The 20965-nt window shown below is 35.5% G+C and overlaps 1 long non-coding RNA gene across 1 annotated transcript; it reads right to left on the bottom strand.

Moving 5' to 3' along the window:
- Window positions 1-1354: 1354 nt before the first annotated feature.
- Window positions 1355-16807, bottom strand: LOC103786198 (uncharacterized). The gene is made up of 4 exons (XR_004668430.3): window positions 16534-16807; window positions 7050-7230; window positions 3568-3686; window positions 1355-1935 (listed from the first exon to the last, which is right to left on the bottom strand). It is a non-coding gene; the product is annotated as an uncharacterized LOC103786198 (long non-coding RNA).
- Window positions 16808-20965: the final 4158 nt, after the last annotated feature.

The raw sequence follows: 20965 nt of genomic DNA, 5'->3' as shown, positions 1-20965 counted from the left end.
ATAAAATGGCTATGTGGGAAAAAAGAAAGATAGCTAGAAATCAGATCTAAATTCTGGTCAAGAAAGTGAAAAAGTCCAGGTAAGCACGCAGGCTCTAAAGTCAAACTACTTCGTTCTAATCTCAGCTCTGCAATTTACCAGCCCTGTGATGCTTTGCTTCTCTGCTCTTCTTTTTTGCCTATGTAATAGGCTTAGTGATATTTCCTTTTTCACAGAGTTGTTTGAAATATCAATTATTTAATCAATAAAATCACATAAAATAGTCTCAAAAATAGTATGTGCTCAATTAAGTCTTGTTTTTACTGTTGTCACTGGTTACAGAAAACTAGGACATAACTCTACTTCTTGTAACTTTAACCAAAAAATGAGATGGTAAAATAAGCAAGTATAAATATAAACATATAAATTTATTTCCAAACAATAGTTTATTATTATCTCAGAATTCTATAGTATCAACCTTCTGCCTTAATAGTGTTTCCTTTTATTTGCTCTACTTCACTCCTATTTAATTGCCTTGTCCAAACCATAGTTTCTACTACCTTTTTACTCTCTAACCACCAAATGCTCTCACTTTCCATTTTACTAAACTTAAATTCTGTGGCCTATCATCATAATCTTCATCTTTCACATACCCACAATTCCCATTAACATCCTCATTTTATGCAAGTAGGAAAAGCACAGGTTAAATCCAATTGTTGTTACAATTGTTGTTACTTGTTCACATCTTCTCATCATGCAGGCATGAGAGGACTAGTGAAAAAAATCATTATGAATGACTTCATTTTAATTTGATCCCCTCCACTAGGCCCTATACCTCTAGGGAATCCTATAATCTTTCCCTGGACTAATTACTCTTCAATTATCTTAAATAAATATTTAAGTATCCTATTTTCTCAAACTTCCAATGTGTAGTACTGCCTCCAGACATATGGAGAAGTAAATAATTAAATGGTTTCAAAATCATAGAAAGGGATTAAGACGCATTTTTTTAGACTGGGTTTCCAAATATGGGCTCCAGAACAACAGACACATTAGTAGAAGTACATAATTCAACCATCTTTGAGACTGTGTTGGAATCAACAGTCCTCTTTTTCAAGTCTGGCTGCACCAACACCATTATTACTTGAAATCAAAGAATTTGATAAATGGTATCTGTACATCATAGAATATCTGAAGCTGTCATTGTTTTCTGCACCTGCAGAAGCAATCCTTGAGTGTCAGGAAAATGGCTGCTGTTTTACGTCACCTTTCCAAGTTAGTTTCAAGTTTAGTTAATGATCAGAATCTCATTTGAATTCCCCTCCTCCCCCGCCACACACGCCTCGACATTCCATCCCCCTTACTTCTATGTCCATGAAACTTACCACATCAAATGATGTGCTGTGTGCTTTCTTCACCTTTGAATCCTCGTGCCTCAGAAGATGCAACCTGAGACCCCTCATCTTCTGCCTTCACTGTGCACTTTTGTCTTGACTTACGGTTTCCTTCTTGACCCTGGTGTGGGAACTTGTTCTTGTGAAGGCATAGGGCTATACAGACAGGAAGTGTGGGGGAGTTAATTCTTCATAGTGTGAACTTTTACCAGTTGGAAGCCAACTAGCTTTGTTTTCCTGCAATCATACTTTCTGAATTTCACCAACTCTGCATTGTACAGGTCGAATATTGTCAATATTTTTTCATCTTTCTCCACAAACATCTATAAATACATATAACTTTCTTTTGTTCTTCAGTTTAATAGCATGTACTCACAATTAAATATTGTGCTTAGATCCATCAAAATCCAAAGTTCGAAGAATCTTTGTCTGTGGGCAGTAGAATGTATTCCTCCTTCTTTCTAACTTCAGATAAGTCTCAAGAGATTACACAATAAACATGTTGCTCCTATGATGGTGTCAGCAGTCTCAGAAATTCATCATCTTGGTCCATTTTGTGCTTCTATAACAAAACACTTGAAACTGGGTAGCTAATAATAATCAGAAAAGTATTTCTCATAGTTTTGAAGGCTGAGAAGTTTAAGATCCAGGCTCTAGCAGGTTTGGTTGTCTAGGAAATGGTTGCTCTCTGCTTCCAAGATGGTTCCTTGTTGCTAAATCCTCCAGAGGGGGAAATGCTGTGTCCTCACATGGTGGGAGGCAGAAGCACAGCTAGAACCGAATGGTGTGTGAAGCCTCTTGTATAAAGACCTTAGTCCAACTAATGAGAGAAGAAGTCCTCATGACCTAATCACCTCTTTAAAGCATCACCTCTTTATTTTTTATTTATTTTTATTTATTTATTTATTTTATTACTATTATACTTTAAGTTTTAGGGTACATGTGCACAATGTGCAGGTTAGTTACATATGTATACAAGCATCAACCTCTTAATATCATTGTATTGGACCAGGCATGGTGGCTTATGTCTGTAATCCCAGCACTTTGGGAAGCCAAGTCAGGCAGACTACTTGAGGTCATGAGTTCAAGACCAGCCTGTCCAATATGGTGAACCCCAACTCTACTAAAAACTACAAAAATTAGCTGGGTTTCGTGGCACGTGCCTGTACTCCCAGCTACTCGGGAGGCTGAGGCAGGAGAATTGCTTGAACCTCAAAGGTGGAGGTTGCAGTGAACCGAGATGGTGCCACTGCACTCCAACCTGGGTGACAGAGAAAGACTCTGTCTCAAAGGAACAAAACAAAACAAAGCAAATCATCACATTGGCAACACCTGAATTTTGGAAGGAACACATTCAAACCATAGCATTCATCTAACATTCATTGTTGTGAAAGACCCATAGAAAGTTATATTTCTATGAGATGAACAACACAAGTGCTATGAGTTGAATTGTGTCCCTCCCCCCAGAATTAATATGTTGAAGTCCTAATCTGTAGTACTTCAGAATGTAACTGTATTTGGAGATAAAATATTTAAGGAGCTAATTAAATTAAATTAGGGTCGTTAGGGTGCAGATTTAATTTAATATGACTGGTATCCTTGTAAGAAGAGGAGATTAGATTGTAGAACACACAGACAGAGGGAGACAGTGTGAGGATACAATGAGAAAGCACACAACTGCAAGCAGAGTGGAAAAGCCTCAGGAGGAGTCAAACCTGCCGACACCATGTTCTTAAACTTCTGGCCTCCAGAATTGTGTGAAAATAATTTATGTTGTTCAAGCCATGTAATGTGTCTTATTTTGTTATGGCAGTCTCAGCAAATTAATGCAATTAGGTATTCACTAAAATACTTAGCAATCATTTAAAATATTTTTCCAGTATTATTTTTGCATTTTATTAAGTATGTTTGCCCCCTTTCCATTTAAAAAAATACCAAATAGCTAGTCTCATCAAATAAAACATTATAATTAAGTACTTTAAAAAATATCTCACCACATATATCAAACAATGGACATTTAGGCTATTTTTAGAAAGGCAATTAAATAGGATATTTAACCAAGAAAATTCACTTTTGTTTAAAACTTTCAAAGTAGATAATTTTTGAATCCTTTTCTCTTTTAATGTGTTAGACTTTGGACATGAAAAATACAATCATGCACTTCTAGTGTTTTCTAACACAGTAGTTTACCTACCTCTCCAGAAATCTAAGTATGCAGATGTTGGATAACAGCTACTGGACAGAGGTGATCCTACAATTATATTATTTCTTCATCACGTTGCCTTGTCCAAATACGTATAAGCTGTCTAGAGTCTGTAACAACAGGGCCTCAGTTAAACACAAAAATAAAGTGATTATATGAAGAGTAATGTTTGTATCAAGATGCAAGATGTTAACAAATAATTCATCTAAAGGTTAAATTATAATCATCAATAGAATATATCCATTTTCTATAAATTTTATATGTGGAGAAATTCAAGCTAAAATAAAATAAGTTTTATTGGAAAATGTGTTCAGTATACTATCCCTTAAAATTTTTAATTGAGCTGTGTATCCTCTGTAAAAAGGTTTGAGATGCAGAACTCTTGACAATACAACCATGAAATGAGAGTTTGCAAAGAAGTCTATGCAACCACCTCATCTGGCTGCCATGAGTTTCTACCTCTGGTCACAATGCTTGCCTGAGAATATCGGAATTTGTTTTTCTCTTCCTGCCAATATTCACATGATTTAATCCCACTGGTAAACTCTAACCTGGAAAGAGATTCTTGGACATGTAGTTTCTGCATTCTTCTCTTGACTACAGAGGAGACCTTGGATGCAACCGGTAGTCATGTAACTCACAAAACACAATTTCTCTTTCAAGGGTTTCAATATTGTAGATTTGCCATCAAGAGACCAGATAATCTTTGAGAAATAGTGATATATGACACTGATCCCTGTTAAATATGCAAGGATTGTAAACATTAGTAAATAAATTGGTCTTGGAAAGTATAAAAGTCTCTGTTCTTGGAACCATGCTTAACCCCATCTCTGCCACTGTTATGACTCCGTTTATATTGGTGTGTCCTGGGGTGTCCAAAAACAAATACAGTCAGAGACTGAGGCAGGAGAATCGCTTGAACCTGGGAGTCGGAGGTTGCAGTGAGCCACTGCACTCCAGTCTGGCTGACAGAGTGGGACTCAGTCTCAAAACAAACAAACAAACAAACCAAATACTGTCAGCATATGGACAATCTGTTGTCCACTTTGTTATATATGCTGCCTCCATATTCCTCTAACACAGTACTCCTTGTCCTTGAAGTTCCAGTACTTGTACTTACAGGCCCTGTCATCCCCATTAAGATGCTAATATATTCCCAGTCCTTCCTGCTGCTATAGCTCTTACTATTGGTTACTCCAACTGCTAAGAACATCAATCCCAGCAGCGCACCTACTGGACCTCATTTATTATATGGTCCCTGTAATTCTAGACTGTAAAAGGGAATCCACAATGAGACTTTGGGTATCCAAATTGTAACTGGTCCAGGAATAGAGCAAAGAACCACGATTTTTATTGGGATGACTCTCATCACCCTCTTACCCTCTTCTGAGTGTAGATATTAAATAGAACCTTATTTTTTACTTCTAAAGAAGGCAGCTTCCACTGTCACTACAACTTCCAGTGTCTGACTCTCTGACTTTGCCAATTCTTATGAATTCTGTGGTTATGTGCCACCATCTGGTCTCTGTTGATCCAGGATCTCATATTCTCCATCACTATTAACAAACTAAACCCTGTGACTACCTCTTCTACCATCAGTCCTGATCTGCAAAAGATAGCTAATCTTTTATGATGTTGGTGCCCTAATTAACAGCATATTTCTGATGATCTTAGTGAATAGTGGGTCTTCTGGGACCTCTCATATATGACAATCATCTGGTAAGTTTCATGGCCTCACACAACCTCATTTTATCACAGCTACTTTTCTGAGCTTTTTAAAAATTCCTTCCTCTACCATCTGGCATAGAAACATATATTTAAACTTCATGTAGCATAGATGATTACATTTTCTAGGCTTCTACTTAACTGTGCAGTGAATTTGCCCTACACCCTAAGGTTCTAAACCAAATGTTAAATCTTGGGTTTCATAAAGGGCCTCCAGTTAGTGATTTATTACTTATCCATTTTACATTCTAGGTCCCTTGATGAAGAAGTCTGAAAATATACTTTAGTCGTATTTCTCTTTGAGGCCCAGCATATTGCCAGATGGCTTATACTGGAAATTAATGGTAATTATTGGTTAACATCTAGGACACAAGGTAGGCCACATTCCTATAGGAAACATCTATTGCCTTATGAGGAAGTGAATTGTAAAGGGTCTTTTCACATGTGATATGGTTTGGCTCTGTGTCCGCACCCAAATTTCATTTGGAATTGTAATCCCCATGTGTCTACAGAAGAACCTCGTGGGAGGTAATTGGATCATGGGGGAGGTTTCCCCATGCTCTTTTCGTGATAGTGAGGGAGTTCTCACAAGGTCTGATGGCTTAAAAATGGCAGTTTCCCCTGAGTTCTCTATCTCTGTCTCTCTCCTGATACTGTATGAAGACGGTGTCTGCCTCCCCTTTGCCTTCCACCATGATTGTAAGTTTCCTGAGGCCTCCCCTTGCAGAACTTTGAGACAAATAAACCTCTTTTGATTATAAATTACCCAGTCTTAGGTAGTATCTTTATAGCAGTGTGAAAACAGACTAATGCAACATGGTAGAAACATAAACTCTTACTTAAGAAGGGTGGGCCAAAAACACGTTGCACATATTAAATATAAACAATTTTTTTTGAGACAGAGTCTTGCTCTGTCACTCAGGCTGGAGTGCATTGGTGCAATCTCAGCTCACTGCAACCTCTGCCTTTCAGGTTCAAGTGATTCTCCTGCCTCAGCCTCCTGAGTAGCTGGGATTACAGGCACCCACCAACACACCTGGCTAATTTTTGAAATGTTAATAGAGACAAGGTTTCACCATGTTGGCCAGGCTGGTCTCGAACTCCTGACCTCAAGTGATCCACCCGCCTTAGCCTCCCAAAGTGCTGGGATTTCAGACATGAGCCACCATGCCCAGCCAACAATTTTTTTTTTAAAAGGGTGAGTCACTGTTGCAAGCTGGCATAGATATAGCATGCCATATTTTAGAGTTTCAGATTTTCTCAATTAGGACCTGATTACAGCATGACAGATCTAATTTAGCTAATCATTTCAACATATTTGGAGCTCTGTCACTCTACTAAGTCCTGTACTTGCATCTCAGCTGTATCCTTTCTTACACTCCTTATAAGCTGTATAAGAGGCCAACTTTCACTGTTAAATATTATTTGTGCAACGGCACCAGTTGTTTTTTTTTTTATCATTTCTTTGTGGTATCTCAATACACCTTAGGCTTTAGAAGTTAATTTCATTATCCTAACATTCATACCCCATTCATTGCCCTTGCCCTTTCAAATGTCTAAATCATCTCACTGAGAAGAGCTTTCCCTTATATCAGACTGTTTTCCTAGGTCACCAATGGTGACATATTTGTAAGTTGGGTCACCACCTAGTTTCAAAAACTATCTGCACCCAACCAAACATGCTACTTAGGATGCAATATTGATTGCCATTCAGAAGGTGGTAACACAATTATTTTACCTAATCTTACCACGAGCTTTTTCAAGCAACTTCAGTTCCCAATTGTGTCAGCTTATGTCTTCTGGGATGCACACTCTAGGATAAAATTAGAAGAGCGGTGATTTGGAGGGAGCAATGCCTATGAAATTTGAACGAGGAGCAAGTGCAAAAATAGGCATGTCAAGTCTCAGGCTCTGATGTAAGTCTGACACCTGTGAAGGGAGACAGAAAAGGAAGAAAGATTGGAGTAAGAAGAGCAGAGCAGCTCTGAGAGGTTTTGCCAGGTCTCCAAAGAGGTTAAGAGAAGAAAATACCCATTAAAGGAATCCCACTTTTGACAAAAATATTTTAATTCCATCAATCTTGCTATGCTGAGGCATTGGTTAATGGCATTTCCACTAAGAACACGTTCTTTTTTTCGGGGGGGTGGGGAGGGGGACAGAGTCTGTTTTCTGCTTTTCTTCCTTTTCTTACATGTATCATATACGCATTGCAGTCGAATAATTTCTTTCTCCAACTCCAATTTGTCCTCATTTTTATCTTTCACAGGTATTAACCCCTAATAAGCCTCTTGGACACCTCACTCAATCCCAGCATTAACTACTCATAATTACATATATCCAAAAAGTCAATAAATCATTATCTGCAAATGTACACTTTTAAATATATAGGTGGAACAATTACCCCATTAATTTGATGAGTGTAAAACATAATTATAGCTGACTGAAACTTTAAACAGTTTTTTATTGTTGTTGTTGTTGCTTTGTTTTGCCTTTTTTGCTAGTGGATGCATACAAATTGTTTTATTTCAATTATTTGGACCATTTTCTTCTTTTACCTCTTAACATTATATATGAAAGAATTTAACCAATTGCAAAAGTGAGTCTTGTAAATAAAGTCCTCTCTATTATGGACTTTAACTTTGTTCTTAAAATATCATCATAGGGTATGTAAATAAATACCTTAATAATACTACCCTTACCCAAGGGAAAAGGGTAGTAACAATACAACAGTTAACTAAACTTTTTATTTTTCAAGTGTGCTATTTACTGTAACATCCTTTCTGCTTGGATTCTCAATGATCCATTCTTGGGTATTTTTACTGGTATCTTCCTTTCTGTCTCATCTTTGTTTGTCAATTTATCTTTTAGATGCTGATACCTTAAAGTATAAGTATTAAAGGGGACTTTCCATTATATCCCAAATTCTGTTATATATTACTACAGAGGATTTTTTTGCCTCCTGCTAATCGCTCATATATTATGATTATTTACTCATCCGCAAGTTTCATAATAATATATATCTCAATAAGGACTATCACTTTAAAGTTTAAATTTACTTCTTAAATCTATGTATTTACATGAATGACTTTAAGCTTCTGTATTTGTTTTAAAACATCTGTATGTATTTTTTCATTTTTTTTAAGGGGTGAGGTCTCGTATTGTTGTCCAGGCTGATCACGAACTTCTAGGCTCAAGCAATCCTCCAGCATCGGCCTCCCAAAGTGCTGGAGTTACAGGCATGAACCATTGTGCCTAACCATAGAATTATTTGTACGTTTTTGTTATGAAAGATTAGGGTGACTATAAATAAATAAATTGTGTGGTTGTAGCTCAAGTTAGTGTTACTGATTATGGTAAGCAGAGTTCTAAAGATTCCCATTTTCAGGGAATTAATCCAAACACAAATCTCAGTACTGCTGTCAGGGGACTTTGCAGATGTAACTAAAGTGAATCAGCTCCCCTTAAAACAACGACATTACTCTTAATTATTCAGATGTGTTCAACATAATCACAGAAGCCATAAAGACAGATAATTTTTCTTTGGTTTGGGGCTGAGAGATGTGTCAGAAGATGAAGTCAGAACACAAGAGGAAGAAAGGAAGGTGAGAGAGTCTTGAAGTGTGAGGAGGTAGGAGGCCTCTGTAGGCTAGATTGACTGCTGGCCATTAAGGAAACAGGGACTGCAGTTTTACAACCACTGGGCACCAGATTTGAGCAACAACTTGAATGGGCATAAGAGCCAGTTCTTCCAAGAGTCTCCTGACAAAGAGCCAAGCCAGCCAACAGCTTGATTTTGCCCTCGTGAAACTGAAAACAAAGAAACCAGCTGAGCCAGCTTGGATGTTTGGCCTACAGAACTGAGAGATAATAAATCTGTGTTCTTTAAAGTTATTACATTTGTGGCAACCTGTTATAAGAGAAAGAGGAAACTTACAAACTGATAGAGGATTTTTTCTTAGATTTTATATTGTAAATTTGCATATAATATGAATACCAAGCCTTTATAATATCAGATTGGTGGAAAGGTAATTACGGTTTTTGCAATGCAAAGTAATAGCGAAAATCACAATTACTTTTGCACCAACCTAATACAATACCCAGATTCAGTCTGAAGTTTCCACTGGGCTTCAAAGATATTTTATATTCTTTCTGCCCTTTGTGTGGTGACCATGGGGGTCACATGCTGGAAACAGTGGCATCAAGAGGTAAGGAGACTGTAAAAACAGGTTGTTACTTGAAGGATTGCCACTCATGTGAAATAGACAATCTTCATTGAAGTGTGCCACGACCTAGAAGTAAAACATATAGTGTTAAACCACTGAGATGTTATTGTTCTCTTGTGTATGTGTGTGGGATGGATGTAGAGAAAATCATATAAGCAAAATGTTTCATTATTCTGCTTCTGAGATGTTGGGAGGTACTTCATCCCTCCTAAGGGGCTCAGTGAATGCATTTGATGAAAAGAGTATGCAAAGAAAGTTTTGACTTACAGTAATTTTGACTTATTCTCAGATGATGGAAATATATATGAGATAACAAGAAGCACGTATCATTGTTTTTTTCAGTGTTGATATTAAGTATTATATTAGTCCATTTTCATGCTGCTCATAAAGGCACACATGAGACTGGGTAATTTATAAAGAGAAAGAGGTTTAATGGACTCACAGTTCCACGTGGCTGAGGAGGCCTCACAATCATGGCAGAAGGCAAAGGCACATCTTACATGGTGGCAGCCAAGACAGAATGAGAGCCAAGTGAAAGGGGAAACTCCTTATAAAACCATCAGATCTCATGAGACTTACTCACTACCATGAGAACAGTTTCAGGGAAACTGCCCCCGTGATTCAATTATTTCCCACCAGGTCCCTCCCACAACATGTGGGAATTATGGGAGCTAAAATACAAGATGAGATTTGGGTGGGGACACAGTCAAACCACATCAAGTATTTCTGTTTGTTTGTTTGTTTTTTGAGATGGAGTCTTGCTCTGTCAGCCAGGCTGGAGTACAGTGGTACAATCTCAGCTCACTGCAACCTCCACCTCCCAGGTTCAAGCAATTCTCCTGCCTCAGCCTCTCTAGTAGCTGGGATTACAGGCGTGCACCACCACGCTTGGCTAATTTTTGTATTTTTAGTAGAGATGGGGTTTCACCATGTTGGCCAGGCTGGTCTCAAACTCCTGACCTCAGGTGATCTGACCCCCTTGGGCTCCAAAAGTGCTGAGATTACAGGCATAAGCCACCACGCCCAGCCCATATCAAGTATTAATATGAGTTTTTCCTGGATCCTACAGTCTCATCAGGTATAAAATTAAATATGCTAGTGCAACATCTTTGCCTTTCCATGTATTCTCCTTGATATGCAGAACTCGGGTTGATAATGGCCATGACCTCAGCAATATTAACACTATTATGGTTGGAATACTATGCAGCCATAAAAAAGTGAGATCATGTCTTTTGAGGGAACATGGATGGAGCTGGAGGCTATTATCCTTAGCAAACTAACACAGGAACATAAAACCAAATACCACATGTTCCCACGTTTAAGTTGGAGCTAAATGATAAGAACTGAAGAACACAGAGAAGGAAACGACAGAAACTGGGGTCTATTTGAGAGTGGAGGGTGGGAGGAGGGAGAGGGACAGAAAAGATACCTATTGGGTACTGGGCTTACTACCTGGGTGATGAAATAATATGCACAGCAAACCCCTGTGACACATGTTTACCTATGTAACAAACATTCACATGTACCCCAAAACCTAAAATAAGTTAAAAAAAAAAAAAGAAACACATCTGGTTTCTCAGATGGTAAGAAATACATCTGAGGACAGAAAACAAAGGGATCAAGGCTTGGAGATGGCACTAAGCATGTGGAGTTAGCCTAAAATTGGAAGGTTACTAGAGGTCCTTTGAATGAGGGTATGACCTAGTGAAGATGATTTTATTAACAGTGTGAAAGATGAATGTGAGAGTCCTGACACTGGAGGTAGAAACTGACCATAGTGAGCCAGCAGTGCTGGAGAGAAGGAGACAGATGTGAGAACTATTTCAGAAACAGCATGTGGCAACTTGTAGAAGTATGGAGTGTTGAAGGAAATGAGGAAAGGGGAGTCTACAGAAACTAACAGTTTCTGTCATTGATGTTTTGATGATTTGTATAACCATAATGTGATTGAAAGTGTTCAAGAGGAAAAAATATGCCCTATGCATTTTTTTAAAGTTTTATTTTTGTAGATGGGGCCTTGCCCTGTCATCCAAGCTATAGTGCAGTGACATAATAGCTCACAGTAACCTGGAACTCCTGGGCTTAAGCAAGTCTCTCACCTCAGCTTCTTGAGTAGCAAGGATAACAGGTGCGCCACCATGCCCAGCTAATTTTATTGTTTATGTATTTATTTATTTATTTATTTTTGGTAGGGACAGTATCTCACTATATTGCTCAGGCTGATCTCGAACTCTTGGCCTCAAGCAATCCTACCATTCTGGCCTCTTGATGTTCTGGGATTACAGGCATGAGCCACCACATATGTTTTATGCATATATTTTTCTCTGAGTTTCTTCAAATGTGGTTTCATGTTCATAATCCAAATTTCAGTAGAGATGAATGGAATTGCTATCATGTATTACCTGATACAACAGCTCATTTGGTTATTGTTCTAATTATGTGAATGAACAGGTTAATGTACCGTAAAATTCCAGTCTATAGAGAAAAGCATCACCAGGTCTGAGATCCAAATAGGACTTTTAGAGTGGTTTTACCTATGGCTTTTAAATTAAAAACCTAATGTGTTTTCACCTTCAATTAAGCACAATTGCCAAGTATAATTGACCATAGTAATATACTAGTAATTTGAGGACATTCAACATGCCCATGCTGTACACACTTAAAAATGGGTTTAGCTTATTTCATGGAGCTTTAGGCCTAGAAATCACTTCATGAAAAATCTAATTTAAACCTTTCTCTGTAAGGAGGAGAAATAATTATGAATTGCGGTTGCTCAGCAAGTACCAAAGGAAAAACCAGGCCTAACCCTTACATGAAACAAAGTCAGGACAAAGCATTCTCCATTTGTCATTGTTTCCAGAATTCATGTTTATTAACTAGCATTCCCATCTGTCTCCTTCTTCCATACTCACTCTCCACCAATCAATTCATAACCTTTTTCCATTCTCCTATCTGGCTACCAGGCATTAGTGGCTCAGATAGGATACATCACCAGTGCATTTTTAAAATGAGAAGGTTTCAGACACAAAACAGTGCTAGTTCCATTTAGAAAACTTAGGTATTGGTGAGATTGGAAAAGACAGGGTTAGAAAACGTAGATATTGGAGAGATAGAAAGAGACAGAGGGAGGGAGAAAGAGAATCTTGTCACTAATTTAATCCCATTAAAGAAAAACCTTAGATGTGTTCTTTCTGAAGGAAAAAAAAAGGGAGGTAAAAATGTGGTTATGTTTAACCACACCAGATTATTATATATTTTAAAACCTTTCCAAATAACTTTTTTATTTTGTTCATTCTCTCCATTGTGTGCTTTGTTTTTTCCTTTTTCTTTACTTTGATTTCATCATTATCATTCCTTTCTTTCTGCATTCTATAGGTCAATTTTTTCAATCCTAACTTTCTGAGATAGATGGGATAGATTAATTTTCTCATTTATGTTGCATACCTATTACTGGTCATTACTGCTATGTATTTTTGTCTTTATACTGCTTTTGTGCATTCTTCAAGTCATCACCTGTATTACTTTGGTATAATTCAGTTAAAGATATTTTTTAATTCTATTGTGAATTTACAGGTAATGGATTGTTTAGTCTTTTATTTATTGATTTCCAAGTTTGTAAGGACAATCTAGTTATCTTTTATTACTGATTTATCAATTAACATTTTGAAATTTTTTACTATTTTATTAATTACTAAGAAATATTTTGCTGAAATTGTTGGTTTGTCTATTTCCCCTTGGTTTTCTGTAAATTAGTGAGTCTGCATTTTAAAATAGTATCACTAAGTTCTTATATATTTCTTACAACCTTTTAGGAATTGATTTTATTATCAATATTAAACATTCCATTCATCTCTAGCAATGTATTTTTGTCTTAAAATTAGTTCATCTGGCATTAATATAGGTTAATGTTTGATTGGAATATTCTTTTTCATTGTTTTTATTTGTAAATTTGCTGTGGTTATGATGATTCAGTGTTTCTCTTCTAAATAACTTAGGGTTTTTTTTTCCATTTTGAAAGTATTTTTCATTGGCTAATTAATGTAATTATATATATGTATGTGTATATATATACATACAGATGTGTGTATATATGTATATAACATAATTATATATAAATATAATAAGTGCTTTCTATTTGTTCCTCTAATGATATATTTTTTCTCTCTTTGATTTCCTTATTCTGTATCTTTTTTGTTTTTTCTGCTTCTATTCTGTTTCGATGTTATACACAATATTTTATTACCATTTAATAGTAATTGTTCCATAAGGAACTTCACATCAAAGTATCTCAGACTTATAAGAGTCTTACATTGCTGACTACTTTTTATTCTTCTCTAAACAATGAACTGCCCTTTTATTTCCCCCTCCACAAGAATATCCTATTATTTTGCTGTGCCTTAATTAAGTCTATATTATAAATTTTAAATAATATTGCTCTTTTGGTTTTATATAGTCAAAATTTATTTGAACATAGAATATTTATCTTTAACTTTTCACCTGCATGAACAATACATTCTAGTATTTCCTTCAGTATAATTATGCTGGTTACAAATTTTCTCTCTCTCCTTCTCCTTCTTATCCTCTCTCTCTTCTCTTTCTCTTTTGGCTTTCAAATGTATACATATTACCTTAATTACAAAAGGGTATTATTATAGGTAGTAATTTTTTTTAGTACATGGCAGACTGCATTCAGTATACAGCATTTGCAGCATTAGAATTATTTATCTTTTTGTTTCTGGCTTTAAAAATATCTCCTATTTGCCTTTGCTTTCTGCAGAAATAGCAGTGGTAGATTTACATGTTTCATGCTGCTTAGAGTTTTGTGGATTTCTTATATTTTTATTGTTTTCATTTATTTCATTAGTATAGAAACATTCTTAACCTCTATCTGTTCATTAACTATAAATTTTTCTACATTCTGTATTTTTCTTCTGGTAATCCAGACATTAGATTTCTCTTACTATCCCCTGTATCTTTGATTTGTCAAAAATATACACTTATTTTTCACAACATGATAGCTGCAGTCTGTTCCAATTGCCTGAAATTATCCCCACAAGCATTTTGTGCAGATGACTGATTCAAAAGTTCAGAAATCAGTTCAAATATCAGTGCTTTAGAAAAATGTCTCCCTATTACATCTGTTGACTTACCCAATCTCGCCATAACTCTATTTTCTCCATTTCCTCATTTACTATTTTTTGTGTGTTTTTGCTCACTTTTAAACCTGAATAAACTCATAACTCCAAGGAGCTTATTTGTTTAATTTATGACAGCTATACCATCTATAAAATTGAAGACCAAATGTACTTAATAAATATCATTTAAATTAATAAATAAAAGCATGAGGTAATAGTTATAACTACATCATAAGATTGTTAGAATTACATAACATAATGCTCATATCTTATTAGTACCATGCATGGCATCAAGCAAGGTTTCTATTTTGACCATCACCATTATCATATTACTTATACACACAGTAAGATAAAATACTATTCAATGAACTTGGGATCACAACCAAATTAATCTTCCAATTTTGGCGTTCTATGATATTCTTAGAAGTGAATATCACTAACAAGTGAATTCCAATCTCATATCTATTTAAGAAGACAACATACGGAACTGCAACTGCTTTAACAAGTTCTATCTCTACACTGCCAAGAGCTTTTACTTTCCACTCATACGATATTCTATGGTCAGCTCAATGACCTGTTCCCTTGTATTCCTTCTTTTAATATTAAAAGATTATGATTCTTAAGTATGATTTTTATGACATAATTTTAACCGCAATTTTTGAAATAACAATAATAAACTTTGAAATCTTAAAATTTCATTTTAACTCAGAATCCATAAAGAAATTACCTTCTCATATACACTGAAAATTGTATGAAGCAAAATTTAAGTTGGTATTAAATTAATATTGTTTTACATTGGCTATCTTCCAGGGAATAGAGTTGGAGTACAATAAAGATGCAAGGAAAGCACATACTTCTTAGCTCTGCAAGTTATTAATAGGTCCAAATACAAGCAATGAACACATCATATTGAAACAAATCAGTTGGCAGTGGGATTTATCAGTTCACTAGGCATTTGAAGCCTGTTTAGTGATAATGAAATATCTTAAAACAAATTCTAAAAATTGTAATTTGTAGCAATATTTGTAATTTCTGTATTATGATCATGCTATATCCATTTCCAAATATCTGATGAACAGCCATTTTATACCTTAAATGAATAGTGATATGTCACATTTGATCTCTGACAATTTTATTATGTTTACCACTATTATCACCACATCACTTTTATGGTAAGATAGCAGTGCTAGGAAATTCCATTTATGACAATTTGTACATTTTCATGAGATATCCTGAGCCTCACATGCAGAGGACAATCATATATTCACTCACCTTAGTGTGAGTGACCATGAGAATTGACTTTTCATGTGTGTAATACGTGCACATTACATGTTATTGAAATCTAAGAGAATATTATTTTAATAGAATAGTTGAAAAGTAATGCTGTATTCATAAGCAATAACTTGACTTTCTACATATATATGTGGAAAATTCTCTCAACTCAGGAAATCACATTAAAATAAACTGAAACCATTTTTCTTATTTCAGTGGTCCATTTTGTGAAACAGATTTCAGTGAGAACAAAATAATTGAAACCTGTTGTTTCAATAACTCTTCCAACAAACTTAATAAAATTAATCCGTTGTACATCCAGACACAAACTGTCAGACTAAAAACTATAATCTGATGTAATTGAAACCTATTCTATTTGCCAAGTGTTTAAAAGGTATTTCCATATATCTCTTCCCTAAATTTTTATGAGGTGTCCGAAAGGACACGTTACTATTTTTAATATTTTTCTGGGCTACGGATATGGCCAATTTTAAAAATGATGTGTTTGTTTTAGTTGCACTTTAAAGTGTTGTAAGATGTTAACCTCAGAGCTCAACCAACAGACCAGAATAATAGTAAAAAAATAAAATAAAAATTCTCACCTCTTTATATTCAAAGCTTTTGAAATCCTTGATCCTCCACGTCAGCTTTTGCAGCTTCTCAAAAGAGTTTCTCATGTTTTTCCCGCCCTTAACCTCCTAAATTGGGAAGGACATAGCTGTGAACTGGCAAGTTCATTTTCCATTCGTCTAAACCTACAGTCACTTCCTACATCTACGACTTCCTTCGGGCGTCTTTCTCTGGGGCTCTTGCTCTCAGACTCGCCCTTTTGCTTTGAGGACTGGATTTACTTCTTTTAAGGGGTTATTTACTATTGCCCCAAATAAACACATTTCTCCTAAGAACTTAGCTTTTTTGAGAGTTTTCAGTTTTTTCTGATTGCCCATTTGTAGATCTAGTTCTGCACATTAATAAGATGCATAATTTGTGCCTCTCTGAAAGTGAGATTTTTTTGTAGGTACCCAAGAATGTGGCATTTGCTTTACTCACTAAATATTCCAGTTAGTAATTCTAGTGATGGTATTCCCAGGGGTTATTCTAAAACACTTAAAAAAATGCCTCATTATATCTGACCATTACAGGGAAATTTTACATGCCAAATACTTTCTGACTTTTGCCAACTTTAATCGATCAAATATTGGGAGAGTTAAATAATTCTTTAAATTTTAATTAAAGTGTGCTTTACTGAAGTATAGTATTTCTGACTTTAGTTGAAACCAGAGTGCATTGTTTCCCTATAATTTTTTTACTTGGCCATCTTTATGAAAATTGCAATATAACATAGTAAAGATCTTTAAGGATTAAACGTTTTAGGTAAAATAAGAGTACTTTTCTATTGATAAATCTTGGTCACAAACATGAAGTGTAATAAGTAATCTTTGCCAATGTTGTTCTTTTAAATTCTGACTCCTTTTTTCACGAATGTGCTATAATAGCCCTATAGTAAACATTCTTGTTGTCCCCTCAATTTTAAAAATATAAGATGATCCATAGGCTCTTTCTCATTACAAATTAATAGTACCTTTCTCATAAAACCGTTGCTTAATAGTCATTATTTTTGAACTGAGTGAATGTTTCCATGTAGTACTTCTTTTTTTCTTCTCAAACTAAGGGTCTTCAAGATGTTCATAAAAAATTGTTATTATAAAAAACTATGTATCAATTTTAAACATTTTTTGTACCAAAATAAACTTACACTAACTTGTTGCAACTTTTCTTTTCTTTCTTTTTTTTTTTTTGAGACGGAGCGGAGTCTCACTCTGTCGCCCTGAATGGAGTGCAGTGGGGTGATCTCGGCTCACTGCAACCTCCGCCTCCCAGGTTCAAGGAACTGTCCTGCCTCAGCCTCCCAAGTAGCTAGGATTACAGGCGGCTGCCACCACGCCCAGCTAATTTTTTGTATTTTAGTAGAGACGGAGTTTCAGCGTGTTGCCCAAGCTGGTCTCAAACTCCTGAGCTCTGACCATCTGCCCGCCTCGGCCTCCCAAAGTGCTGGGATTACAGGCGTGAGCCACCGCACCCAGCCTGTTGCAACTTTTCCTAACTTGTCTAAATATGATCTAGTTTGAGGCACCAAGGAGAGGACACTGGTTTGACAAAAGCCCTATCAGAGCAACATGAAATCTGTGAAAATTGAAGAAAGAACAAACATCAAATTTATGGTAATCATTAAGTGGAAGAATGATCACGTGATTAATACCTTATAAAAAGTTTATGGGTAATGTCCATCACAGTTTCCCTTTCATAAATTGGTACATTTGATGTCTTCATATTTTATGTAGGATTTTACATGCATTCATTAATAAAATTGGCTTGTAATTCTGAATTGTAATGCCCCCATAAAGTTAATTCCAAAGTTATAAAAGTCTCATAAAGTGAGTGGGAAATTTTCCCATATTTTCTATTCTGTGGAAGAAAAAAAGAGAAAACTTTATAGAAACAATGCCCCCAATAAATCAGCAGTTTACAACAGATAGCTAACTTTAAGAAGGGATGAGATGATGTTGAAGATGAAGCTTGCAGTGGCAGAACATCCACACCAATTTGCAAGGAAAAAAATTAATCCTGTTTCTGCCCTAATTGAAGCAGACAGAAGACCAATAACAGAAACAATAGCCAACAACATACATATCTCAACTTGTTCAGCTTCCATAATTCTGACTGAAAAATTGAAGTTGAGAACATTTTCTACTTGATAGGTGCCAAAATAATTGCACCGAGATCAGCGGCAGACCAGAGAAGAGCTTTCAGTGGAAATTTTAAACCAAATGGGATCAAGATCTTGAAGCAATTATTTTAAACATATAACAAGAGATGAAACAAAGCTTCACCAGTACAATCCTAAAGACAAAGCACAATCAAAACAATGGCTACCAAGAGGTAGAAGTGGTCCAGTCAAAGCAAAAACAGACCGGTCAAGAGCGAAGGTCATTGCAACAGGTTTTTAGAATGCTCAAGGCATTTTATTTTCTGAGTTTCTGGAGGGCCAAGGATAATAACATCTGCTTATTATAAGAGTGTTTTGAGAAAGTTAGCTAAAGCGTTAGCAGAGAAACACTCAACAAAGCTTCACTACCATGACAATGTTCCCGTTCATTCTTCTCCTAAAACAAAAACAATATTTTGAGAATTTCAATGAGAAATTATTAGCCATCCACTTTCCAGTCCTGATTTGGTGCCTTCTGGCAATTTCTGGGTTTCCTAACTTTTAAAATTATGTAAAGAACAGCCATTTATTTATGTAATAATATAAAAACAGACTGCATTGACATGGTTAAATTCCAAGGACTCTCATTCCTTTATGGAGGGACTAAATGTTTGGAGTCACTTATAAAAGTGTTTTGAACTTAATGGAGTGTCTGTTGAGAAATAAAGTTTATATTTTTTATTTTTATATTTTAATTCAATTTTTCCATGAAGTTTTGAAGTCTCATTATAGCTTCACGTTTAAATTGGGATGTGGAAGTTGACTCCAGGCTTTTGATTATTTATGATTCTTATTAATTTTTAAAAATTATTATTACTTAAGTGATGGCTCAGTTTTTCACACAGTTATGGTTGTTACCCCTCCTGTGAAGGCATTTGAATTTGTTAAAAACAAAGTATGAATTTAAAAGCATGAATTATTTTAAAAAGTCTGTGATCTCTAGACATCTGGCCTTGTATATTTTATTATTTCTTTGTGAATATAACATTGCTTTAAACTCCTACTCTCAAATTCTCGGCACATCACTGCATCCTCAGGACATCCTCTATCATGATTCTGCCAAGGTCAAATAGTTAGTAATTCACAATATCCATAGCTCAAATTCATTAAGCTCTCACTATGCTTCAGAGAATGTTGTTTCAGAGCATTTTACATAAACTTCACATGCATCATCGTTAGCATCCTTACACTGGCTAAAATTTTTTATGAATACAATTGCTCACTACATGAAGCATTCCCTTTATATTCTTTTAAAACAGAAACTAAAACTTTCAAAGTTTGTGTAACTTACCTAATGTTATATGGCTTTGAAATTTCAGAAAATGATGGAACTTTCTTGAGCACTATATTATACTGCCATATTTCACTTATTATTATTTTAATTTATGACACTTCTTCATTACCAGTTATACAAGTTGGAATGTAACATTCATATCTGAAACTTTTTTTTAAAAAAAGTTGAGGAGTTTATTAGGGAAATATGAGAGGCATAGACACTCCAAGTGACAGAAAGAAAAGTCTGAAAATATCCCTTCAAGCCAAGTGGGGGCCTGGACTCGACCTCCCCAAATCAACAGGGCAACTTTTTTTTATCATCCTCTCTTCATATACGTGAGTATAAGATCCACTGGGGTAAGACAGATTCTGGTTTGACTTACAGCTGAATCTCAGACACCCTGTACAATGCCTGACATGTAGAAGTGGATGAATCATTTGTGGGAGAAAATGAGGAAGGAGTAAAGGAAGAAAGAAAAGAGAAAGGAAGGGGGAGATGATTAAAAAAGAAAGGTGAAAAGGAGGAAGGGCAGAAAAGAGAAAGCAGAAGAACTTGCAGTTTTGTGTTTTAGATTCAGCGTGGTGGACAATATTGAGGAACAGGCCATTCCATTTTTCTCAAGCTTACTTAATTCCACATATTTGCCTTTTGTGATAATTTAGCTATGTCCACACCTAATTATAAAAGAGGGAGAGACATGTATTTTAGTTGGGCAGTCAGGTTAATTATCTCTGCTAATTATCTCTGCTGAAGATAAAAGGGGTAAAATTTGGTAATATCATAGGGATTTTAGCCACAAACACTTTGCCTAAATTCCTTTGCAATCCCTACTCTGTATATATAAAATATATTTTTCTTTATAGAAGGAATCCAATTTCCAATCCTTCCATGACACCTTTCCTAATTTTACTGTGTAACATATGCAATATATTAGCATTCAATTATATATTAAATTAATTTACTTAGTGACCTGATTGTGAATATTATCTAT

This window comes from Pan paniscus, chromosome 22 (assembly GCF_029289425.2).
Source record: "Pan paniscus chromosome 22, NHGRI_mPanPan1-v2.0_pri, whole genome shotgun sequence".
Taxonomy (NCBI): Eukaryota; Metazoa; Chordata; class Mammalia; order Primates; family Hominidae; genus Pan; species Pan paniscus.
Note: the sequence above shows the minus strand (reverse complement) of the source record. Positions and strands in the feature narration are given on the sequence as shown.